Consider the following 25058-nt stretch of genomic DNA (forward strand, 5'->3'; position numbering starts at 1 on the left):
ACGAAAAAGTCAAGATTGTCGTGATATTGTATAATTTCTCTAATATTTTCCTCTTTAAGGCAAATACAATTTATTGATTTGTGTCTCTACTTAACTAAAAACAAGTCAAACGGAGTTAGAGTTACATTGCATATAAAGATATATTGCAATTAAAAGAGTTTTAAACATTAATGATATTCAGTGCTGATTCATGGAAAAGTTTTAAATAGGCCTTGTTTTGTTATATTTGCATGTTTTGAAATACATTTACAACACTAAAATTTAACTTGGCCTTATGATATGTACATGAATAACTGTCCACGTTTTTTTCGTGCTGAATTTGCAGTTTTATTTTATATCGAGTAATTTGATTCAAAGACGGGTCCAGGTGAACAGGTGAAGACATTCTAAAATGTATGTATATATTTTTCAAATTTTACTCAGCATTTTTAGCTCGACTATTCGAAGAATAAGTAGTGCTATCCTACTCACCACGGCGTCGGCGTCACACTTTGGTTAAGTTTTTCGTACCGGTCCACATTTTGACAAAGTCTTTTGAGGTAAAGCTTTGAAACTTGCAGCACTTGTTTACCATCACCATGACCAGTTATAGGCAAGAGCACATAACTCCATCAAGGATTTTGGCTGAATTATGGCCCCTTTTGACTTAGAAATCATGGTTAAGGTTCATCAAAAGTGTTTGGAGACCATCACCCCTCAGGTGAATTTTGATTTTGGAAATGTATTCCTCAAAGACCGTTACTATTTATTATAAATACACTGAATTGTTTAGAGGAAGTAGGGAATACATTATACAAAGGTAAGCTACTTTAAGAATAAGTATTTTGTGTAAAATTACATGTACTCCTATCGTCACAGTTCTATTTTGTAGAAAATATCAAACTTCTTTTTCAAAAGTATTTTTTCTTTAAATATGTTTTGTTTGTGTCTGTAACATATTTATCTAGGTACTCCCAGTGTTGAAATACAGTTAACTTACATATTTTCTGAAATATATGAGTTTTTTGTCATTTTGACAGCTCTACTTTCACTTTCGTTTTGCAATTTTTGCAACGTTTTGAAATGTGCATGTATCGTAACAATTTTAACACTGGGAATACCTGGAGAAATATGTTAGGCACACAATAAGTATAGACCTAATGTCAAAATAGTTTTGAAAAAGAAGTTTGATATTTTTTTACAAAACAGAATGTGGACAAGCAAAGTACATGTGATATAAGAGAAATTTTATTATACCGAACAAAACAACCTCTCTTGAAAGACATTTCTACTCTTTCTGAACAGTTTGGTATACAATTTATGAAAAACAAAGGCTTATGAGGCCTAAAGACAGAAAGCGAAAATTCACCCGAGGGGTAGTCTCAAACAATTCACATGAACCTTAAGTTTTTCGTACCAGTTCATATTTTGACGAAGTCTTCTGAGATAAAGCTTTGAAACTTTCAACACTTGTTTACCATCACCATGTCTAGTTATAGGCAAGAGAACATAACTCCATCAAGGATTTTGGCTGAATTATGGCCCCTTTCGACTTAAAAATCTCGGTTAAGTTTTTCGTACCAGTTCATATTTTGACAAAGTCTTTTTAGATAAAGCTTTGAAACTTTCAACACTTGTTTACCATCACCATGTTCAGTTATAGGCAAGAGAACATAACTCCATCAAGGATTTTGGCTGAATTATGGCCCGTTATGACTTAGAAATCTGGGTTAAGTTTTTCGTACCAGTTCATATTTTGACAAAGTCTTTTGAGATAAAGCTTTGCAACTTTCAACACTTGTTTACCATCACCATGTTCAGTTATAGGCAAGAGAACATAACTCCATCAAGGATTTTGGCTGAGTTATGGCCCGTTATGACTTAGAAGTCTGGGTTAAGTTTTTCGTACCAGTTCATATTTTGACAAAGTCTTTTGAGATAAAGCTTTGAAACTTTCAACACCTGTTTACCATCACCATGTCCAGTTATAGGCAAGAGTACATAACTCCATCAAGGATTTTGGCTGAATTATGGCCCCTTTTGACCTAGAAATCTGGGTTAAGTTTTTCGTACCAGTTAATATTTTGTGTAAAGTGTTTGACATATGGCTTTGAAACTTTTATCGCTTGTTCAGTATAATAGTCTCTATCTGTAGGAAAGAGTACATAACTCTGTCTTCTATTTTGGCTGAATTATGGCCCTTTTTGAACTTGGAAATTTGTTCGGTTTTCATACAAGTCCATGTTTTGTCAAAACTATTTGACATATTGCTTTTAAACTTTGAACACTTGTTTATCATCATGATTTCAATCTGTAGGCAAGAGTACATAACTCTGACAACGTTTTTGGCTGAATTATGGCCCTTTTTGGACTTTGAAATTGGTTCACACATTACCATTTAGTGCAAGACTTATCGAAATCCACAAATACAAGAACATTGTTTGTCTATTTGTTTTTCTTTTGTGTGAATATCTGTGGTAATATTCTGAGCCCATTCTTCAATCAATTCTTCGAATAGTCGAGCGCGCTGTCATCCGACAGCTCTTGTTAATCAAACAATGAAACAGATATGCAAAGAAAATTTTTATTTTCTCAATAAGTATTAAGTTATGAAAATAAAATTTAATTCAGTTTCTTTTCATTTCTGCTTTTGGAACTCGTTTTAGCTCACCTGAGCCAAAGGCTCAAGGTGAGCTTTTGTGACCGCTTGATGTCCGGCGTCTGTCGTGCGTTGTCCGTCGTTCGTCGTCCGTCGTCCGTCAGTCAACATTTTCTAAAATCATCTTCTTCAAAACAACTAGTAGATTCAACCACCACGTTTTAGCTCACCTGTCCCGTAGTGACAATGTAAGCTTTTGTGGTCGCCCTTCGTCCGTCGGCGTCCGTCCGTCCACTATTTCTTGTGAACACGATAGAGACCACATTTTGCAATTGATTTTAATCAAATTTGCACACAAATTGTATTGGCATAATATCTCGGATCCTTTCAAAACCGATCCCGTCATGGGTTCTAGAGTTACGGCCCCTTAAAGGACAAAACTTTGCTATTTTAGCGTTTGCAGCCATATAGAGACTTCATTTATGGTTTGATTTGATACAAACTGACAAAATTGCAAAATATCCTTAACAACAATAGATCTTGGATTCCATGATGTGTCGATCAGATCCATTCATAGGTTCCGGACTTACAGCCCTGATTGACCCCTGAAATAGCCAAAATTTAATAATATTTACCTTGTGAACACGATAGAGGTGAAATTTTACATTTGATTTTAACCACACTTACACACAACTTAAGTCATAAAAAAATCTCGGTTTCTTTCGAAAACTAGCTAGATTCCATTGTGGGTTCTTGAGTTACTGCCCCTGAAAGGGATAAAATTTTCTATTTTGGCCATTTCAGCCATATAGAGGTTTCATTTATGCTTTGATTTGATACAAACTTGTACAGGTTGCTTGTCTTGATGGTTTCTAGTTCGAAGCTGTGTCATGTGGGATAAAAAAAACTAGGTCACCAGGTCAGATCAAATCAAAAGCTTGTTAACACCCTAGAGCCAAAATTTTTAATCCTGTCTTTATAAAACTTGGTCAAAATGTTTATCTTGATGATTCCTATGCCAAGTTTGAAACTGGATTATGTGGGGTCAAAAACTAGTAACCCGGTCAAATCACAAGAAAAGCTTGTTAACACTCTTGAGGCCACACTTATGACCCTATCTTCATGAAACTTGGTCAGAATGTTTATCTTGATGATTTCAAGGCCAAGGTTAACAGGTGAGCGATATAGGGTCATCGTGACCCTCTTGTTTGTTAGTTATTTTTACAGAACAAAAATTGTGTTTCTGGACTCTTATATGTGTATAAATGACAAATCAGTTCTGTTTTTGAAGATAAAATTTACTTATAAAGTTTTATTGAGAGTTAAAGTCATGTCCTAGATTTTGACACGTAAGACGGATTTCAGGTTTTTTGTGCAAAAGTGACCACAGCTAATTACATTTTTTTCCTGCTATATGCAATTGATTTATTTTAATATGACTTAGGTATCTATTACAAGGGATGATTTCCCTAATTTCTTTAGACAAATTACGCAGCCATTCAATAAAATTATGAAAATAAAATTTTGGCCCCATTCAAATACATGGTACTTTCAATTTGTAATTCCAATCTCCACACTTTCCAGTCATAAAAGTCGCACAGTATTTAAGATACCTTCTATGCAACACAATATTGGTCAAGCCAGAGTTCTATAGGAAAAACATGAAAAATGTTCTTCTCTGAAACCTAGAGGCGCAGAGCTTAGATATTTTACATGTGGCATTGTCTAGTGGTCCTTTACTAAGGTTGTATAAATCATGACCCAGGTTCCATTTAAAGCCCCACCCCGGGGTCACTTAATTTCGACTACACGAAGTATGGAGGGCTGTCCTACTCGACCCGGTGTCGGCGTCGGCGTCTTTCCGCGTCCCGACCTTGGTTAAAGTTTTGATGCACTTTCTCTTTATTTCTGTAATTACTTGATGGATTTGTTTCAAGCTTAAAGCAGTTATTTCTCATCATCACCCACATCATACGGCACAAGGGATATAACTCTTACACCAATATTTCATGAATTATCCCTCCTTTTAATTAGAATTTCAGGTTAAGGCATCGCCATAGTGGCGGCCATTTTACTCAAAATTTTACATGCAAATTTTCGTAAAAATTAAAGATGACTAAGAAGTAACAATAAAGTCAATAATTTTGTCATAATTATGTTCTACATATCTATGTGAACATATGCAAGTAAAAGGATGTGCATTTCACTACCTGTATAATGCCTTTATTCGATATTTTTCTCTGGCCAAAAAGTCTTGGGGAATTTATTTTGAAATTTTACCTGGCTACTGAATTTATCAAATTTGTTTTATCTGTTCACACATAATTTACAGGTATATAAACATGTGATATTATAGGTCGACTGTTTCTATATACATATAAATCAATATATTTAGTGTAGTGTTGCGATGAACAAACGATGTGTACTGGTTTACCTGGCTGGCTGTGGTCAGTAATGCATGTTCAAACAACATTTTAAATTAAATTTACATGGGGTTGTCTTTTTGTGTCTAATACAATAACCAGGAAAAAGGGAATTTATTTTGAAATTTTACCTGGCTACTGAATTTATCAAATTTGTTTTATCTGTTCACACATAATTTACAGGTATATAAACATGTGATATTATAGGTCGACTGTTTCTATATACATATAAATCAATATATTTAGTGTAGTGTTGCGATGAACAAACGATGTGTACTGGTTTACCTGGCTGGCTGTGGTCAGTAAATGCATGTTCAAACAACATTTAAATAAAATTTACATGGGGTTGTCTTTTTGTGTCTAATGCAATAACCAGGAAAAATTTCGACAAAAATTCCGTAAGATTTTGTAGTATACATATTGTACTTCAAAAAGAACTAAATTTTATCTTTGCAATATGCATTGTAATGGAGTTTGACTGAGTGTAAGATTTCAATATTTTGAGGTAAACTTTCGGTCTAAACGTGACTCGAACATTTTACAGGCGGCGTATGTACTATATATCATATGCTTCTATGTTGATGATAATTGACCAACTGTTAAGCCCGCCCGCTTAGCTCAGTAGGTAGAGCGTTGGTCTACAGATCGCGGGGTCGTAAGTTCGATCCTCGGGCGGGGCGTAATTGTTCTCCATGACTATTTGATAAACGACATTGTGTCTGAAATCATAAGTCCTACACCTCTGATTCATGTGGGGAAGTTGGCAGTTACTTGCGGAGAACAGGTTTGTACTGGTACAGAATCCAGGAACACTAGTTAGGTTAACTGCCCGCCGTTCAAAAACGACGTTAATCCCAAAACAAACAAACAAACATTGACCAACTGTTAAGGCTTTAGTGCAATTTTCAAGAGAAAAATACTCGGCCTAAAAATATGAACTGCTACTGAGTTGTGACTGTGGCGATGCCTTAAAGTTTTGGTGCACTTCCATTTTATCTCAGTTATTACTGTATGTATTTGATTTAAACTTAAAATAGTTGTTCCACATCATCACCCACATCATATGACGCAAATCCCTAACTCTAGCAGCAACTTTTAATGAACTATGCCCCTTTTTTCTTAGAATTTAAGGTTAATTGTGATGCATTTTCACTACATCTCTGTTATTACAGAGAGGATTTGATTAAAGCTTAAAACAGTTGTTCCGCATCACTCACATCATATGACACAATGAACATAACTCTTGTACCAATATGTCATGAATTATCCCCCTTTTAACTCCCTGGGGCCACAATGCGGCTATAGGCGTTATATTTTATACCCCTGTAGCGTCAATCCGACTATACGCGCGTTATCAGGTCTCTCCAGGACGGCGATCGACGAGTACTGTCGCAGCACCGAGATGATGCCGATTGCGTCACGTACTTGTCAAAACAAAAGCAAGATCAATTTTCATACTATCTTTTATTTCGCATATATAATTATCAATTGTATTAATAATCAGTTCCATTATCAAAATAAATGTTTGTAAATATGCGGTCATGTAAAAAAAATAAAGACGAGCTTTTTCGTTCATAATGTATTTGACTTTTCAAAAAGAGTACAATAATGTCGTCTGGAAGTGATCTTTCTAAAAATAAATGAAATAATCAATATCATTCTGATTCTGACATATCAGTTCCGCCGGTTGATGATTCCGACGATGAAATTTCGTTGATTCAGTTAGCTGAACATCAGAGAAATGAATGGTTGGTTGAAATATTTGTACACGTACATCGCATAAAATACAATTGATAAAATTAACACAACAAGACATGTTTTATAAAATAAAAAATGTGTGTGTAAATAAAAGCATATTTGTAAATATAATACTTCAAAGATGGTTGTAAATATCACAACTTCCCTGTACTTTACACACGCTCAGCACGTGTCAGACAATGTTCGTGTACATGTTTATAAATAGATTATACATCGATATAAACGCATGTAAATATCAAGTAATTTTGATGTAAATATTCTTTTTAATAATGTACATTTTTTTTAGCTCACCTGTCACCTGTTGTTATTTTTGGCTTGTGAACACGATAGAGACCACAGTTTGCAATCAATTTTAACCAAACTTGTACACAACTTGTATTGGCACAATATCTCGTTTCCGTTCGAAAACTGGCCATATCCATCATGGGTTCCAGGGTTATGGCACCTTAAAGGGCCAAAATTTACTATTTTTGGCTTGTGAACACGATAGAGACCACATTTTGCATTCAACCTTAATCAAATTTGCACATAAGTTGTATTGGCATAATATATCGGTTCCTTTCGAAAACTGGCCAGATCCCGTCATGGGTTCAAGAGTTATGGTCCCTTAAAGGGCCAAAATTTACTATTTTTGGCTTGTGAACACGATAGAGACAACATTTTGCAATCAACTTTAATCAAACTTGCACACAACTTGTATTGGCATAATATCTTGGTTTTTTCGAAAACTGGCCAGATCCCATCATGGGTTCCAGAGTTGTGGCCCCTTAAAGGTGCAAAATTTGCTATTTTGACTTTTGCAGCCATATAGAGACTTCATGTATGGTTTGATTTGATACAAACTTGCAAAATATGTTCAACAACAATAAATCTTGGATTCCATGATGAATCTGTCAGATTCAGTCATAGGTTCTGGAGTTATTTTAAACCTGATTACCTCCCCTGATTTTAATCAAAATGGATTTATATCAGTAAGTACTTATAATACTCATTTGAAATTTCATTATTGTCATTAGTTGGACTGAGACAATCAGGGTATATAACTATGGACTGATATTATGTTAAATTACCTCCCTTTATTTCAAATTAAAATGGGTATATCTCCGTAACTAATGAAGATACTGATCTGAAATTTCATTTATGCCATCAGATGGACTTGGACAATCAGTGAAGATACATATTGACTGAATTTAGGACAAATTACCTCCCTTTATTTTAGCTCACCAAAGCACAAAGTGCTCAAGGTGAGCTATGAGCTATTTGTGACCGGTCATTGTCCGGCGTCCGCCGGCGTGCGTCGTGCGACGTCCGTCAACATTTGCCCTGTGAACACTCTAGAGGCCACATTTATGGCACATTCGTTATGAAACTTGGTCAGAATGTTTGTCTTGATGATCTCTAGGTCAGGAACGAAACTGGGTCATGTTGGGTTAAAAACTAGGTCAGTAGGCCAGATCAAAGGAAAAGCTTGTGAACACTCTAGAGGCCACATTTGTGAATTAATCTTAATGAAACTTGGTCAGAAGGTTGTCTTGATGATCTCTAGGTCAAGTTTGCAACTGGGTCATGTGGGGTCAGAAACTAGGTCAGTAGACCAGATGAAAGGAAAAGCTTCTGAACACTCTAAGAGGCCATATTTGTGGCCCAATCTTTATGAAACTTGGTTAGAATTTTTGTCTTGATGATCTCTACGTCAAGTTCAAAACTAGGTCAGTATGCCAGATCAAAGGAAAAGCTTGTGAACACTCTAGAGGCCAAATTTGTGACCCAATCTTCATGAAACTTGGTCAGAATGTTTGTATTGATGATCTCTAGGTCAAGATTTAAACCTGGTCATGTGGGGTCAAAAACTAGGTCAGTAGGCCAGATCAAAGGAAAAGCTTGTGAACACTCTAGAGGCCATTTGTGACCCAATCTTCCTGAAACTTGGTCAGAATGTTATTCTTGATGATTTCTAGGTCAAATATGAAACTGGGTCATGTTGGGTCAAAAACTAGGTCAGTAGGCCAGATCAAAGGAAAAGTTTTTGAACACTCTAGAGGCCACATTTGTGACCCAATCTTTACGAAACTTAGCCAGAATGTTTGTATTGGTGATCTCTAGGTCAAGTTCGAAACTAGGTCATGTTTGGTCAAAAACTAGGTCAGTAGGCCAGATCAAAGGAAAAGCTTGTGAACACTCTAGAGGCCACATTTGTGACCCAATCTTTACGAAACTTGGTCAGAATGTAAGTCTTGATGATTTCTACGTCAAAGTCGAAACTTGGTCATGTAGGGTCAAAAACTAGGTCAGTAGGCCAGATCAACTCTGGTGAGCGATATATAGTGGCATCATGGCCCTCTTGTTTATGTAAATGATATACCTAGCAGCTTCTAATAAGATTGGTTTGAAACGTTATTTATGTCTTGCATTGTAAGAAATTTCTACTTTTACTTACTTTTCTAATATATTGTTGTAAAGGATTGTACTCTGTATCTTCTACATGCATATACCAATGCATGATTACCTCCCCTGATTTTAATAAAAATGGATTTATCTCATTAAGTATTTATAGGACTCATTTGAAATTTCATTATTGTCATTAGTTAGACTGAGACAATCTGGGTAGATACCTATGGACTGATTTTATGTCAAATTACCTCCCTTTGTTTCAAATTAAAATGGGTATATCTCCGTAACAAACGAAGATATTGATCTGAAATTTCATCACATGGACTTGGGCAATCAGTTTAGATACATATTGACTGAATTTATGACAAATTACCCCCCTTTATTTTTTATGTTAAGGTAAGGAATAGCCATTATGGGCATTATGACATACCCTAATCATTTGTTTGTTTTGGATTTAACGCCGTTTTTAACAGTATTTCAGTCATGTAACGGCGGGCAGTTAACCTAACCAGTGTTCCTGGATTCTGTCCAGTTCAAACCTGTCCGCCGCAAGTAACTTCCAACTTCCCCACATGAATTATCAGAGCTGGAGGACGAATGATTTAAGACACTGTCTTTTATCAAATCGTCACGGAGAGCATACGCCCCGCCCGGGGATCGAACTCGCGACCCCGCGATCCGTAGACCAACGCTCCTCATACTGAGCTAAGCGGGCGGGTATACCCTAATCATCGATGAGACTGACAGAATATATATTGAAGTAGATACCTATAGAAAAGTAAACATTTGTTTCATAGAAATAAATCGAGGAAATGTTTAGAACAATCCTTTGTTAATTTTGTCCATTATATAGGTTATTGTACCGATACTGCTCTATACACACGTTTATTTTGCTATACCTGTGTAACTGTCCATTCTTAAAATAATGGATACTTTAATGGACATCTATAGTAACAATCGTGTGCGTTGAGGAGTGCGAGTACGTTAACTATGAAATAAAAAAATCGAAACGAAAATTCTGCCTTTGCGACCAGATCAGACCAAGATCAGTCTGCACGTCCGTAGGCCAGTAGGTCATATTCATGGTCACTGAAAGTCAGTTTTAACATCGGTGGTCACTGAAAGTCAGTTTTAAGATTGGTGTGCAAAACTGTACATGCCATCCAAATTTCAAGACTGTGTTTAAAAACAAACAAGAGATCAAAGAGTGATCCTGGCGCCCACCAATGTGCCATTTTTGAGTGTTCCAAATTTCAAGACTTATTGACTAGCTCAAGGTCAAATTTCATTTCCGTACACAACACTGTGCATGTGGTCCAAAATCAAAAGCTGTAGGTTGAGAAATGTGAAAGTAGGTCACTAGATCAATTTCAAGGACAAAGTTCTTTGTACACAAAACTATGCATGTGCATCAAGTTTGAAGGCTGTAGTTTGAGAAATTTGAAAGTAGGTCACTAGGTCAGTCTTAAGGTCAAAGTTTATTTCGGTACACAAAACTACGCAAGTGGTCCAAATTTGAAGGCTGTAGCTTGAGAAATATGAAAGTAGGTCACTAGGTCAAAATCAAGGTCAAATTACACTTCAGAACACAAATCTATGCATGTGGTCCAAATTTAAAGCCTGTACCTTCAAAAGTGTGAAAATAGGTCACTCGGTCAATGTCAAGGTCAAAGTTTGTTTCGGTACACAATCCTATGCAAGTGGTCTAAATTTGAAGCCTGTAGCTACAGAAATGTGAAAGTAGGTCACTAGGTCAATCTTAAGGTCAAAGTTCATTTCGGTACACAAAACTATGCAAGTGGTCCAAATTTGAAGGCTGTAGCTCGAGAAATGTGAAAGTAGGTCACTAGGTCAAAATCAAGGTCAAATTTTATTTCGGAACACAGAACTATGCATGTGGTCCAAATTTGAAGCCTGTACCTTCAAAAATGTGAAAGTAGGTCACCAGGTCAATGTAAAGGTCAAAGTTTGTTTCGGTATAAAAAACTATGCATGTGTCCAAATTTGAAGGCTGTAGCTTGAGAAATGTGAAAGTAGGTCACTAGGTCAAAATCAAGGTCAAATTTCATTTCGGAACACGAAACTATGCATGTGGTCCAAATTTGAAGCCTGTACATTCAAAAATGTGAAAGTAGGTCACTAGGTCAATGTCATGGTCAGAGTTTTTTCTGTGCACAAATCTATGCATGTGGTCCAAATTTGAAGGCTGTAGCTACAGAAATGTGAAAGTAGGTCACTAGGGCAAAATCAAGGTCAACTCATGTCAAGGTTCATCTTGCCACTCAAAACCATACATGTGGTCCAAATTTGAATGTTGTAGGTTATTGACAAGAAGATTTTCAAAGTTTTTCCCTATATAAGTCTATATGAACCATGTGACCCTCAGGGCGGGGCCATATTTGACCCTAGGGGGATAATTTGAACAAACTTGGTAGAGAACCACTAGATGATGCTACATTACAAATGCCAAAGCCCTAGGCTTTGTGGTTTGGACAAGAAGATTTTCAAAGTTTTTCCCTATATAAGTCTATGTAAACCATGTGACCCCTGGGACGGGGCCATATTTGACCCTAGGGGGGTAATTTGAACAATCTTAGTAGAAGACCACTAGATGATGTCACATACAAAATATGAAAGCCCTAGGCCCTGTGGTTTTGAACAAGAGGTTTTTAAACGTTTTTCCCTATATAAGTCTATATAAACCATGTGACCCCCGGGACGGGGCCATATTAGACCCCAGGGAAATAATTTGAATCATTTTGGTAGAGGACCACTAGATGATGCTTCATACCAAATATCAAAGCCCTAGGCTCTGTGGTTTTGGACAAGAAGATTTTCAAAGTTTTTCCCTATATAAATCAACGCAGAAAACGCTACAAAACAGTGCTGCCTTCGTTACGTGTCAGTTACCGCGCAAAATTAATAGCTTTTATCTGAAAAGTACGTAATTCTGAGCATTTATTTTTATTTCATCTATTTTTAAACAACAGTTATTTGCTAAAATATGTTTATGAGTCTTTTGCGTGCACGCTTCGTGAGATCCGATCTGGCAAAAACCCGCTCGAGCGGAATACAGCATCCCAGATCTAGCTACTGTTATAATGACCCTTTTATTATATACCTCTACCTTTTTGTTTGTTGTTTTGTTACGAAATCTTCAATGTTTATCGTATGGTGGCATATTTCTGCATACGAAAACATTTTATTTTTACGAAAACTTTACCGTTTTTCATGAATTTTCGCGAAATGTATCTGGTTTTCTTATGTAGAAGTGGGCACTAAGGTAGCAGGGTACACTTCAAATTTTGCCCCCCGTCAATATTTGTTATAATTAGAACTTTGTGATTTTGGATGTCTGTAAATTAAGGTGAGAGATAATGATTGTTAATTCTTTAGAAAATTTAAACAGCCGATACATGTAAAATTCTGATTTTTGTTGTAAAACTAACTGCTGCTAGCTTTGTATGAATCGGTGAGTCACCTTGGCGCGGGAAATTCAAATCACGGAAGGGTTCCGTGCTTGTTGATTGATACTCGGAACCTTTTTCGCTATTTTATGAAAAACGAGCTGGATGGGCCCCCATTCCGTTTATATCCTGAAGTTCAGTAGGGACTATTAAATTGAGAAATGCAATAAAATTGGGCATTGTTCCTGCAGCGGGCTCATTGCAGGCTGTTCAAAAAGTGCAAAATCGATGATTTTGGCATGCTATTTTAAATGGATTGTGTAAAACTTCCGTTTTGTTAACTTTCTGTATTCTTGTATGAGAGTCCTGATATTGCCATTAATTAAAAGCACAAAACATGCACGCAATTTATAAAATGGCCACCCTAATTCTGCTTATCAGGGAAGTGCAATATTGCGACTCGCTACATGTAAGCCTGACCGTGCCCAAAATTTTCTAATCTAAGTGTACCCTGCTACCTAACGCATTTTTTCCACATAATATTAGCAGTTCTTTTAGTGACAAGCTTTTATGTTTTCGCGAAAACTTTTCTTTTTTACGTGAAAACCCATACATTTTCGCGTTACTTACCTGGTATGCAGAAATGTGCCACCATAATTATTATCGATATTAAAATGGAACTAAGGTAAGTTTTTATGTGCGCTATTTAAAGAACTGTGTCAGGTCATGCATATTAATGAAAGTTGTCCGGCAGCATACAATACGGATGGTACAATACGGAATTTAAAAGGTAAAATACGGATTTTTTTCTGCCTTTCCATATTTAATTGTGAAATACAAGCCGATCTTTTACAGAATTTATATAGGTATATAATAATGATCAATATTTTGCGGCTCTTGTGTGGTTGTATTTAAATGTTATGAGGAATGTAAGAAAATGGATGATGGTAACTGATGTTATTGGGAATATAGCTAAGTGAAAGGTTACTTATTACGGCCATTTTCAAATAAAAATTGGGATATTTGTTTGTTATACCTTTATTCCATTTCTATTGATAATTTGGTATATTATATTATAAACTATGCTCTAAAATTGTTCAGTAGAAAATAGTGATTACTTGAATTAAATTAATGTTACCGTGGAAACGAATCGCATAACCTGTATATCTAAATGTAAAATTCAGCTTTTTATCTGTATTTCAGCATTAGCCATGAGAATAATAATTGCAAGCACAATTATTTTTCCATAAAAATTTCAGATGAGTAGTACTGCTGTAAGTTTTTTAAGCTTTGAAATTTATTTAAATAAATGCAAATAACACAAACATATTACTTACTTTAGAAATAAAATATTTTGAATATTCTGAAGCTACATTAAACGCGAAAAGTAATTTTATTTAATCTTTTTCAAATAAATTACGATAAAAAGCAAGCTATAAAATGTTTTTAATGTCTCTGTTGACATGATTACTTTAAACGTTAAAGACCTGCTCCAGTCCTACCTTTTAACCTTAAATTGTCACTGAAAAAGCATGAAAATCCTGACTATGAACAGTGACGCCTGTCAAAATAGAGTCTATTTCATATAAAATTCTATATAAAATATATGCGGTTTTGCGTGCCAAAGTGTGGTGCGTGGCCGTTAACTGTTACCTACTGAATCATGGGTTGCATACACACAATAGAATTTGAATAGCCGCGGAGCAGGGCTTTAAGATAAATAGGGTACCATGTAAAGTGTTGAGTATTCTGCTAATAATATTACCATTATAGTCCATGTTGATTATTAACAGAATATCACTGAAGCATTAATAGCATTAATAAAATCCGTTATCATACATAGTTGTTTAAAAAGAAGAGAAAATGCGTTACCATGGAAACACGAGCCATACGACATATACATTTTAAACTTATTTTAGAAAGCTAACGCGCATACTAATAAAATTATCAAGTACGCAGACGGATAACAGTGAAATCGAAATACACTGAAAAGTGTTTAATATCCGTATTTTCCTTCTTTCAATATAAAATACCCGTGGAGGGATACCTGTGGAGGGTCATGTACTTCAAACCTAGATAAAACTTGCACTCAAACGGACAGAGATAAACGAGCTTGAGATTATAGCAGCGAAAATATTACGAAATGTACGAAATACAATAAACTACGAAATTCCGTTAGGGTCATCGCCTTTGAATATTTTGATCTGAAACATGACGGTACGGTGATGTAAACGCGAAATCACGAAACTACAATAACGAAAACGCGATACTACGATGATGATAACGCGATACTATGATAACGAAAACGCGTTAATACGATAGTACGATGATGATAATGCGATATACTATCGTGTTTTCACCATCGTACTGTCGCGTTTTCAAAATCGTAATATCGTGAAATCGCGTTTTCGTTATCGTACTATCGCATTATCATCGTACTATCGTGTTAGTACAATCGTACTGTCGCGTTATTACCATCGACTGTAACGTTATCATCATCGTACTCTCGCGTTATCACCATCGTACTGTCGCGTTATCACCATCGTACTGTCGTGTTATCACCATCGTACTGTCGCGTTACTATCATCGCACCATCGCCTTCCGTTGCGCATGTGCATGCTCAAGATTAGAAGTTTAGAAGTTATACTTTTAGAACTACAGCTCTCGCGATAGGGCGGTATGTAGATTCGAACGCGGGTCCTCGTGTGTTAAAATCATGATTTTTATTGACGATCCTCCTACAGCTGCTAGTTAGCCAAAAGCAACATAATCAATCATTCATTTTGTATACCTTTTCAGCTTTCGTCAACTTTAGAGACATTTACAGAAACTGAATTTAAATAGGCGAAACGTTTGGGATTTTGAACAGGTTCAAAATGCAATGCAGATATAATTTGACTGCATTTCTCTTTCCTGTAAAATCATAAATAAAATTTCTGAGAAAAGGGCGTTAACTCTGACACTTTTGGTTGTAATCCGCTTTACCTTTTATTTTGACATGTGAAAATCGAAAATGAAATGCTATCTATTTTTGCAGAAAATTGCCAGACTTTGATGCATTAAGATGAAAATATGTGCCATGCAAACTACAAAAAATATTCTTCGGTTATTTGCGATGCTCCGATTTCAGTGTGATTATGCGTCGATAACTTGACCTTTACAAGACATGCAATTGCTTCAATTTTCAGTGTAGAAATAAAAGTCATCATATTTGTGAAAATATTCATCATATTCATCATCATATTTGTGAAAATATTCATGTCAGACCAAAAACAAAACAAAAAAAAAACGCTCTGATTATGGTACAATATGACATTCTCTATTGTTGTTATTATCCCCCGACGAAAGTCGGAGGGATATAGTTTTGGCGTTGTCCGTCCGTCCGTCCGTCCGTCCTTCCGTCCGTCCTTCCGTCTTTCCGTCCGTCCGTCCGGAGCCATATCTAGGAAATGGTTGGGAATATTTATTTAAAACTTCATATACATGTTCACCACAATGAGTGCTTGCGGCCCGTCAAGTTTCAGTCAGATTGCCCATGTAACACCAGAGTTATGGCCCTTAGAAGTTTCTAGTGTTAACTATATAGGGTACTATAAATATGGCAATTTCCGCATCATAACTTTTGATATATTTGACCTAGAACTATGAAACTTAAACAGAATTTAGATAACCATAATGTGGTTGTGTACACACAATTTCATTTGGATTTATTTGTAAATTAAGAGTTATTGCCCTTTAATTGTATAAAAATCCACATATTTGTACATAACAAACTTACCATTTTGTAGAATTTCATTAAATTTCTTTCATTCTTTTCCATGAACATTTATTGTAAACATGTGAAGTTGTGTACCCACACCTGGTCACCCCCTTACCTTGATCACACACCTCCCCCCCCCCCCCCTATCTTCCGACCCCCCCCCCCCCCCAACAAAAAAAAAAAAAATCATTCCTTATTTTAGATTTTTTTCAAACAAACTTCACATACATGTTCACCACTATGAGGTTATGGGGCCCATCAAGTTTCAGACAGATTGCCCAAGTAACACCAGGGTTATGGCCCTTAGAAGTTTCTAGTGTTAACTATAATATAGGGTCCTATAGATCTATAGATATGCCAATTTCTGCATCATAACTTTTGATATATTTGACCTAGAACTATGAAACTTTAACAGAATTTAGAGCACTATAATGTGGTTGTGCACAGACAATTTTGTACGGATTTCTTTTTGTAACTTCAGAGTTATTGCCCTTTAATTGTCTAAAAATCCACATATTTGTACATAACAAACTTACCATTTGGCAGAATTTCATTAAATTTCTTTCATTCTTTTCTGTGAACATTTATTATAAACATGTGAAGTTGCGCACCCACACCTGGTCACCCACTTGCCTTGGTCACACCCCCTCCCCCTCCCAACCCCACTCCCCCTCCCTCCCAATTTTTTTTTTTTTTTCATTTCTTAATTTAGATTTATTTCAAACCTTCCAAGTTGTACTATTCCCCCACCTCACTTCTCCACCCAGTCATGCCCACCACTGATCATGCATCCTCCGCCCCCCCCCCCCCCCCCCCCCCCCCAGCTTCACCCTTTTACCTTTTTTTTTTTTTTTTTTTCATTTTTAATTTTCAATCAATACATGTATATATAATCAGCATGTGAAATTTTGTTTCCTCTCCCGTTCCCCTGCACCCCCACCCCCTAAAAAAATAAATATATACATATATCTATATATAGATATATATATATTTCCATTCCTTTTTTTTTTTTTTAAATGTTCAAACCTTCAACATGTTAAGTTGTGACTGCACAAACCTTGCCCTCAGCCATGTTCAAGATATCTTATCTGTGTTCTCTTAAGGACATCTGATCTTTTATGTCAAATGTACATGTAAAACAGCAACACCTGGTGCCAAACCACTCAAAGACAATATTTCATTCCAGTTAAACTTCAAGCTCACATTTCAATTAACTGCATTTAATTTTAAAAGCTAAGCTTATTACAGTAAGCATATCCCATTCAAAATAAATTCTTTAGTCCGGATCAAAGTATCATACATTTATTGTGTACTCTTTAATTAAACATTTGTTTTCTGTTAAATTGATTTTGACTAATGAAATTATTTGCTTCTTATTAACATCCTTAACTTTTTGCCGGATATATCTTTTTGCCATTCCTCACCACAAACCCTTTCGGCGGGGGATACCAATTCATCGAATTTGCTTGTTAATCTTATACTATATAGAAAACTCAAAGCGATTGACCTGCAGAGTTTGTGCCAAACTACATATTTGGTTTTAGCTGAAAAAAACGTTATACAACCAGTGGAAAAGCAATAGAAATCATTTTGAATTTTAACAGTGCTTAAATAACAAGATAAATAGAAACCAGAACACTGGAGGTGAAATTCTTCTGTGCACCTTGGTACCGGAAGTGCAACTTGGTACCGGAAGGCGATAGTACGATGATGATAACGCGAGAATACGATGGTGATAACTCGACAGTTCGATCATGATAACGCGATAGTAAGATAATGAAATGGCGAAATTACGATACTACGATAACGAAAACGCGATAATACGACAGTAGGATGGTAAAAACGCGACAAAAACGATTGCGAAGACGCGATAGTAAGTCGCATTATCATCATCGTACTATCGTATTATCGCGTTTTCGTTAGCGTAGAATCGCGTTATCACCATCGTGTTGTCGCGTTTTCATTATCGTACTATCGAGTATCGCGTTTCAGATCAACATATTCAAAGGCGATGGCCCTAACGGAATTCCGTAATAAATTGCTACAGAATTTACCCTAGAGTAACAAGGTAACCTACCTCCTTAAATACAAACAAAAAATTGATATTAGTTTCTTCCGCATCCTCGCATGCTTTTGCGTAAGCCTGGGATCCTATTTCTTTTATTAAAAAGGAAGGTATTGTGAAACTGCACTTATTATCCCCCGACGAAAGTCGGAGGGATATAGTTTTGGCGTTGTCCGTCCGTCATTCCGTCCGTCCTTCCGTCCGTCTTTCCGTCCGTCCGTCCGTCCTTCCGTCTTTCCGTCCGTCCGTCCGTCCGTCCGTCCGGAGCCATATCTAGGAAATGGTTGGGAATATTTATTTAAAACTTCATATACATGTTCACCACAATGAGTTCTTGCGGCCCGTCAAGTTTCAGTCAGATTGCCCAAGTAACACCAGAGTTATGGCCCTTAGAACTTTCTAGTGTTAACTATATAGGGTATTATAAATATGGCAATTTCTGCATCATAACTTTTGATATATTTGACCTAGAACTATGAAACTTAAACAGAATTTAGATCACCATAATGTGGTTGTGTACACACAATTTCATTTGGATTTATTTGTAAATTAAGAGTTATTGCCCTTTAATTGTATAAAAATCCACATATTTGTACATAACAAACTTACCATTTTGTAGAATTTCATTAAATTTCTTTCATTCTTTTCCATGAACATTTATTGTAAACATGTGAAGTTGTGTACCCACACCTGGTCACCCCCTTACCTTGATCACACACCTCCCCCACTATCCCCCGCCACCCCCCCCCCCCCCCCCCCCCAAAAAAAAAAAAAAAAAAATTCATTCCTTATTTTAGATTTTTTTCAAACAAACTTCACATACATGTTCACCACTATGAGGTTATGAGGCCCATCAAGTTTCAGACAGATTGCCCAAGTAACACCAGAGTTATGGCCCTTAGAAGTTTCTAGTGTTAACTATATAGGGTACTATAGATCTATAGATATGCCAATTTCTGCATCATAACTTTTGATATATTTGACCTAGAACTATGAAACTTTAACAGAATTTAGAGCACTATAATGTGGTTGTGCACAGACAATTTTGTACGGATTTCTTTTTGTAACTTCAGAGTTATTGCCCTTTAATTGTCTAAAAATCCACATATTTGTACATAACAAACTTACCATTTGGCAGAATTTCATTAAATTTCTTTCATTCTTTTCTGTGAACATTTATTATAAACATGTGAAGTTGCGCACCCACACCTGGTCACCCCCTTGCATTGGTCACACCCCCTCCCCCTCCCAACCCCCCTCCCCCCAAAATCTTTTTTTTCATTTCTTATTTTAGATTTTTTTCAAACCTTCCAAGTTGTACCATTCCCCCACCTCACTTCTCCACCCAGTCATGACCACCACTGATCAAGCATCCTCTGCACCCCCCTCCCCCCCCCACCTCCAACTTCACCCTTTTACCTTTTTTTTTTTTTTTAATTTTTAATTTTCAATCAATATTTATAATCAGCATGTGAAATTTTGTTTCCTCTCCCGTTCCCCTGCACCCCCACCCCCTAAAAAAATAAATATATACATATATCTATATATAGATATAGATATTTCCATTCCTTTTTTTTTTTTAAATGTTCAAACCTTCAACATGTTAAGTTGTGACTGCACAAACCTTGCCCTCAGCCATGTTCAAGATATCTTATCTGTGTTCTCTTAAGGACATCTGATCTTTTATGTCAAATGTACATGTAAAACAGCAACACCTGGTGCCAAACCACTCAAAGACAATATTATTAACATCCTTAACTTTTTGCCGGATATATCTTTTTGCCATTCCTCACCACAAACCCTTTCGGCGGGGGATACCAATTCATCGAATTTGCTTGTTAAAATATTAATTTGTCAAATTATTAAACGCGCATTAGAAGGTTGTCCTGCTTTTTCAATTGATTTGATATATTCAATGCATCTGTATAATAGAATTCCACTGAAGCCGGTGCGTGTGACCTATAGCACATCTCAAAACTTCTCACAAACAAACTCAATCAAACCGACTTTGCTATTAGTTTGCTTTGTTGCGGTCTATGCTTCCAAAGCATCTTCTTACAGATTTAATTATCCCTCGCCAAAGGTGGAGGGATATTGTTTTGGTGTGTCTGTCCGGATGTTCGTCCGTACGTTGGTGCGTATGTGCATGCGTGTGTGCGTGCGTGCGTGCGTCCGTCCGTCCGTCCGTCCGAAATTGAAAATACTTATAATTCAAAAAATATTTAAGCTTGAATCAATTAACCTCACATAATATTATTATCAATGAGCACATGACCTTTGCTCACACATAACATTATTCCCATTAAAATCAGAGTTATCCCCCTTGATTTGTTTTGTTTGAATAAAAAGGAAATGCTTATAATTCAAAAAGTATTGCAACTAGAATCACTAAACCCCATATAGTTATTATTTAGCACATGACCTTCGCTCAGTCCTAATATTATCCCCGTTGACCCAGTAAAAACAGATTTTCTCCTTGTAAAACAAATGAGAATGCTTATAATTGAAAATGTACTTTAATTACAATCACCAATCCTTACATAATGATTAATTAGCACAAGACCTTTGCTCACATGTAGTACTATTCCCCTTTACCTACCCCCCCCCCCCCCCCCCAACCCCCACCCCTTGATTTTGTACAAATTAAGGGTTTTTAGCTGTAAGTAACCTATTGATCTATCTTCATGAAACATTTACACAAATAAGGATCACTATAGGGCAGTGTCGCAAGATCTCTTTATTACCCAGAATTATTGCTCTTTAATTATTTTACGATTCCTAAATTCTGATATAACAAAGTAATCTATCGTCAATAAATTAATACAAATATAGATAACCATGGGTCGGTGATGCATGCGTGTCTCATCAAACTGCAAAGTTATTGCCATTTAATGAAACTTATAGATCACTAAGGAATTATGTCTCCCACACCACTGTGGTAGGAGAATTTAATGACAAGTTTATTTCATTTCCTCCAGAAGGTCAGAGACTCGATGAGGAATAACAAAGCATATATACAAATATGGCGATACAGTAAATATGATATAACCGAAAACCATCATAACATATAACATGTGATTATATGATTAAGTTATCACTTTAGACATGTGTTCTACAATAACAGGGTCAACAAACTAACACAAATACATCGTATGTACTATAAATACAAGTTCTTGTGTTATAAAGTACGTTACAAGCGAGTATAACTGACCACAAATATATGTTTCTAGCTGATGTAAGAAAATAAACGGTCAACAATATCACATGCAAGGTATATCTTTCTTTACGATTACAACATGTTCTTGTATTTAATCTAACCTAGTCACATGTTCTGAAGTTCATATACTAGTTTAAATGAAAAGTATGCATCAAATATACATAGATTATTACAAACAACGAAACATTACTTACTAACTAGAGCTATCACTAAAGGTGATGAATGTACCCCCCGCATGCACTGACACAGTACATTGCAATTTGACGCACACAAGATTGCATAATTATGTGGACTGTATGTATATAGACTGTATGTATACAGTGTCAGAATAATTTGTATATTTAATATATATTGATAACGTAACACATAAGTACAGATAGTGCTTGACTCCCTTTTCATGTTGTCATTGCTATAATTATTGTTGAATTGCTGTAATTAATAGAATTTGGGTCATTTGTCGCTGATTTGGGTTCATTATATAGATAGCTGGATCCCAGCATCACACAATATGTCATATACAAAAGTTAAAGGGAACCAGATATTTGACAGAGCAAGTACTCGTTGTAAAACGTTATGTTTAAATTTGGACCAATCAGAAACAAGTTCTAAAAATAGCACGTCTGCTGGGGTATAAATAGGTAGATGAATGATAGAGAGCTCATTCGGTATCCAGCGGTCGAAGAAGACACATCGAGGATTCAACTAATAATTTATCCCAGTACCTTGATAAGGAGACTATTGCAGTAACCCTGTCAGGGCGGATAAATTATTAAAAAGAAGACTTTGGAAGTTTTTAGACTAAAGAAGAGTAACAGAATTTCGATAAGGTTTCGAGCTATAGGGCCAGCGCATAGGAGTTTTACCTTAAGGGTAGTTGAATGCTATATACGATAGCATATATAAGCTGAGCATCGGGAAGCGGAGACAGAGACCCAGAGTTTGGTAATCTACTGAGATAGTAGGAGGGTTCCAGCTTATAGACGATTCAGCATTATTGGCGAAGTACAGCCAAGGCATCGGGGATATACCTATATGGTAGTTCAATGCTACATATGATAGCATATAAGCGCTGAGTATCCAGGAGTCAGGGCAATTATATAGAGTTTGAAAGGACAGAGGCCGAGCATCTATGCGATAGGACTCGTATGTTGTTGATTCAAAGACATTATCTGACAGGAACTTCAACAAAAAGACCAGTCAAGTATAGAGTCTCCAGCCTATAGGAGTTTGAGCTAATCATTTTTTATTGAAGATTGATAGTTTGAAACATTTAGTGATTTGCCTGATCCCTGAAATTGACTAGCTCATAATAGAAATCATTTACGAATCATTGGTACACGAATCATTTAGGCAAGGTAGCCAGAGGAAAATTCTATATATGAGATATTTGGTCTCACCAGCTATACGTTTTAACAAAGGACATTCTACATCGTTTGTCAGCTAGTCTAAGACATAGTCACCTTAGCGATTGGACCCAAACCATTGTTCAAGATACTAAAGGCGTAGGCAATTCCCTGGGTCATATAACCAGTATCCTGACATACAGTATAGTAACAAAAAACAAAGTCCCATAACTATGCAGAATATTTATCTAAAAGAATGTAAAATGCACAATGCACCATGCACAACTAGGGTTGGTACTGATCACTTGTGTGAAGTTTCATTAAATTGTGTGTAAGGGTTTGGTAGATTAGGCACGCACAAGATTGCATATGCAGATTGTATGTACATAGTATTTTAACAAGAAACAAAGTCCCATAACTCTGCAATTCTTGTCGCTGGAAGAACCTCACATGCCCCGTGCACAACTACTGTTGTTACTGATCACTTGTGTGAAGTTTCATTAAATTGTGTCAAGGGGATGAGGAGAGATGGCGCGCACAAGAGTGTGTCTATGTATATAGTATAGTAACAAAAAAAAACAAAGTCCCATAACTCTGCAAATTTTTTTTCTGAAAGAACCAAACGTGCCCCGTGCACAACTACTGTTGTTACTGATCACTTGTGTGAAGTTTCATTAAACTGTGTCAAGGGGATGAGGAGAGATGGTGTGCACAAGATTGTGTCTATGTATATAGTATAGTAACAAAAAAACAAAGTCCCATAACTCTGCAATTTTTTTTCTAAAAGAACCTAACATGCCCCATGCACAACTACTGTTGGTACTGATCACTTGTGTGAAGTTTCATTAAATTGTGTCAAGGGGATGAGGAGAGATGGTGCGCAGAAGATTGTGTCTATGTATATAGTATAGTAACAAAAAACAAAGTCCCGTAACTCTGCAATTTTTTTTCTAAAAGAATCTAACATGCCCCATGCACAACTACTGTTGGTACTGATCACTTGTGTGAAGTTTCATTAAATTCTGTCAAGGGGATAAGGAGAGATGGTGCGCACAAGATTGCGTCTACGGCCAGACGGCCAGACGAACAGACAGACAGACAGACAGACAACCTGAAACCAGTATACCCCCTTACAACTTTGTTGTCGGGGGGTACAATAAGTGGAAACGAGAACAATATATGAAAGATTATCCATTTTTCGCTTGACCTTGTTCAAAAATCGAAACGTTTGCAGCAAGGTCAAGCTATGGTGATAACATACGTAGTAACAATATATATATATACATACTGAAGTAGACATATTTCAAAATATAGAGACCCTACCATTATAAAAACTATTCCCGTATACTTGGTCTTATTATATGACATAAGACCTAGCAAGGAATCATTACTTTATATCAATGTAAAATGTCTGACATTTAAATATAATGTGATAATTGATTACGATCATATTCTTATTTGATGTAAAATTCAAATTATTCGTTATTATATAAGATACTGCTTCTTAGGCTAAATGCCTTGCAAATATAGTTTCCCAATTTTTTTTATAATATGTTCATTATCATTGTTAAGCAAGTCTACAAGTTTCTGCATATTTGGGCGTTTCCAATAGTACATAGGTATATATCTCTTTCGTAAAACATTAAATATCTTACATTCTAGCATAAATATTGCAAGCACCGCATTTTCTTTCAATCAACGGCGTGCTTACAGGTTTGGAACATCGACCAGTTTCAATAGCGAGCCTATGTGACGAAACTCTTAACTTTGTTAAACTGGTACGAAATTTTCTTAGGTTTAAAATGTCTAAATATGGTTGGACAGTAAAACTTGATATATATTTACAAAATGTGGCTCTGCTTGAGTCAGTTAATCTACCAGACCAGTTTTGTAAGAACTGATCTTTAATTCGTTGTTTAATATTACATAAAAACAGCTCCGCATTTCCCACATCTTGAAAAAACCAAGCATTATAGAATCCAAGAATGCATTGTAAGTCTTTTAACAAGGAGCACCAACTTTTCTTATTTGGGTTAATATCAACGTCGTCTTTCAGCATAAGATAAACCTTTTTAGTATATTTATTTTCATTCGTTTGTAATAGTTTTACCCAAAA

General features: G+C 36.1%; 1 protein-coding gene across 1 annotated transcript in view; it reads left to right on the top strand.

The window, feature by feature from the left end:
• Nucleotides 1-312: 312 nt before the first annotated feature.
• LOC123524927 (uncharacterized) overlaps nt 313-25058 on the top strand; it is a 33745-nt gene continuing 8999 nt past the window's right edge. The window contains exon 1 of the mRNA XM_045303546.2: nt 313-393. The gene's annotated coding sequence lies outside the window, so the exon portion shown is untranslated. The remainder of the gene's footprint in view (nt 394-25058) is intronic.

The sequence above is a fragment of the Mercenaria mercenaria genome, chromosome 3 (genome assembly GCF_021730395.1).
Source record: "Mercenaria mercenaria strain notata chromosome 3, MADL_Memer_1, whole genome shotgun sequence".
Lineage (NCBI taxonomy): Eukaryota > Metazoa > Mollusca > Bivalvia > Venerida > Veneridae > Mercenaria > Mercenaria mercenaria.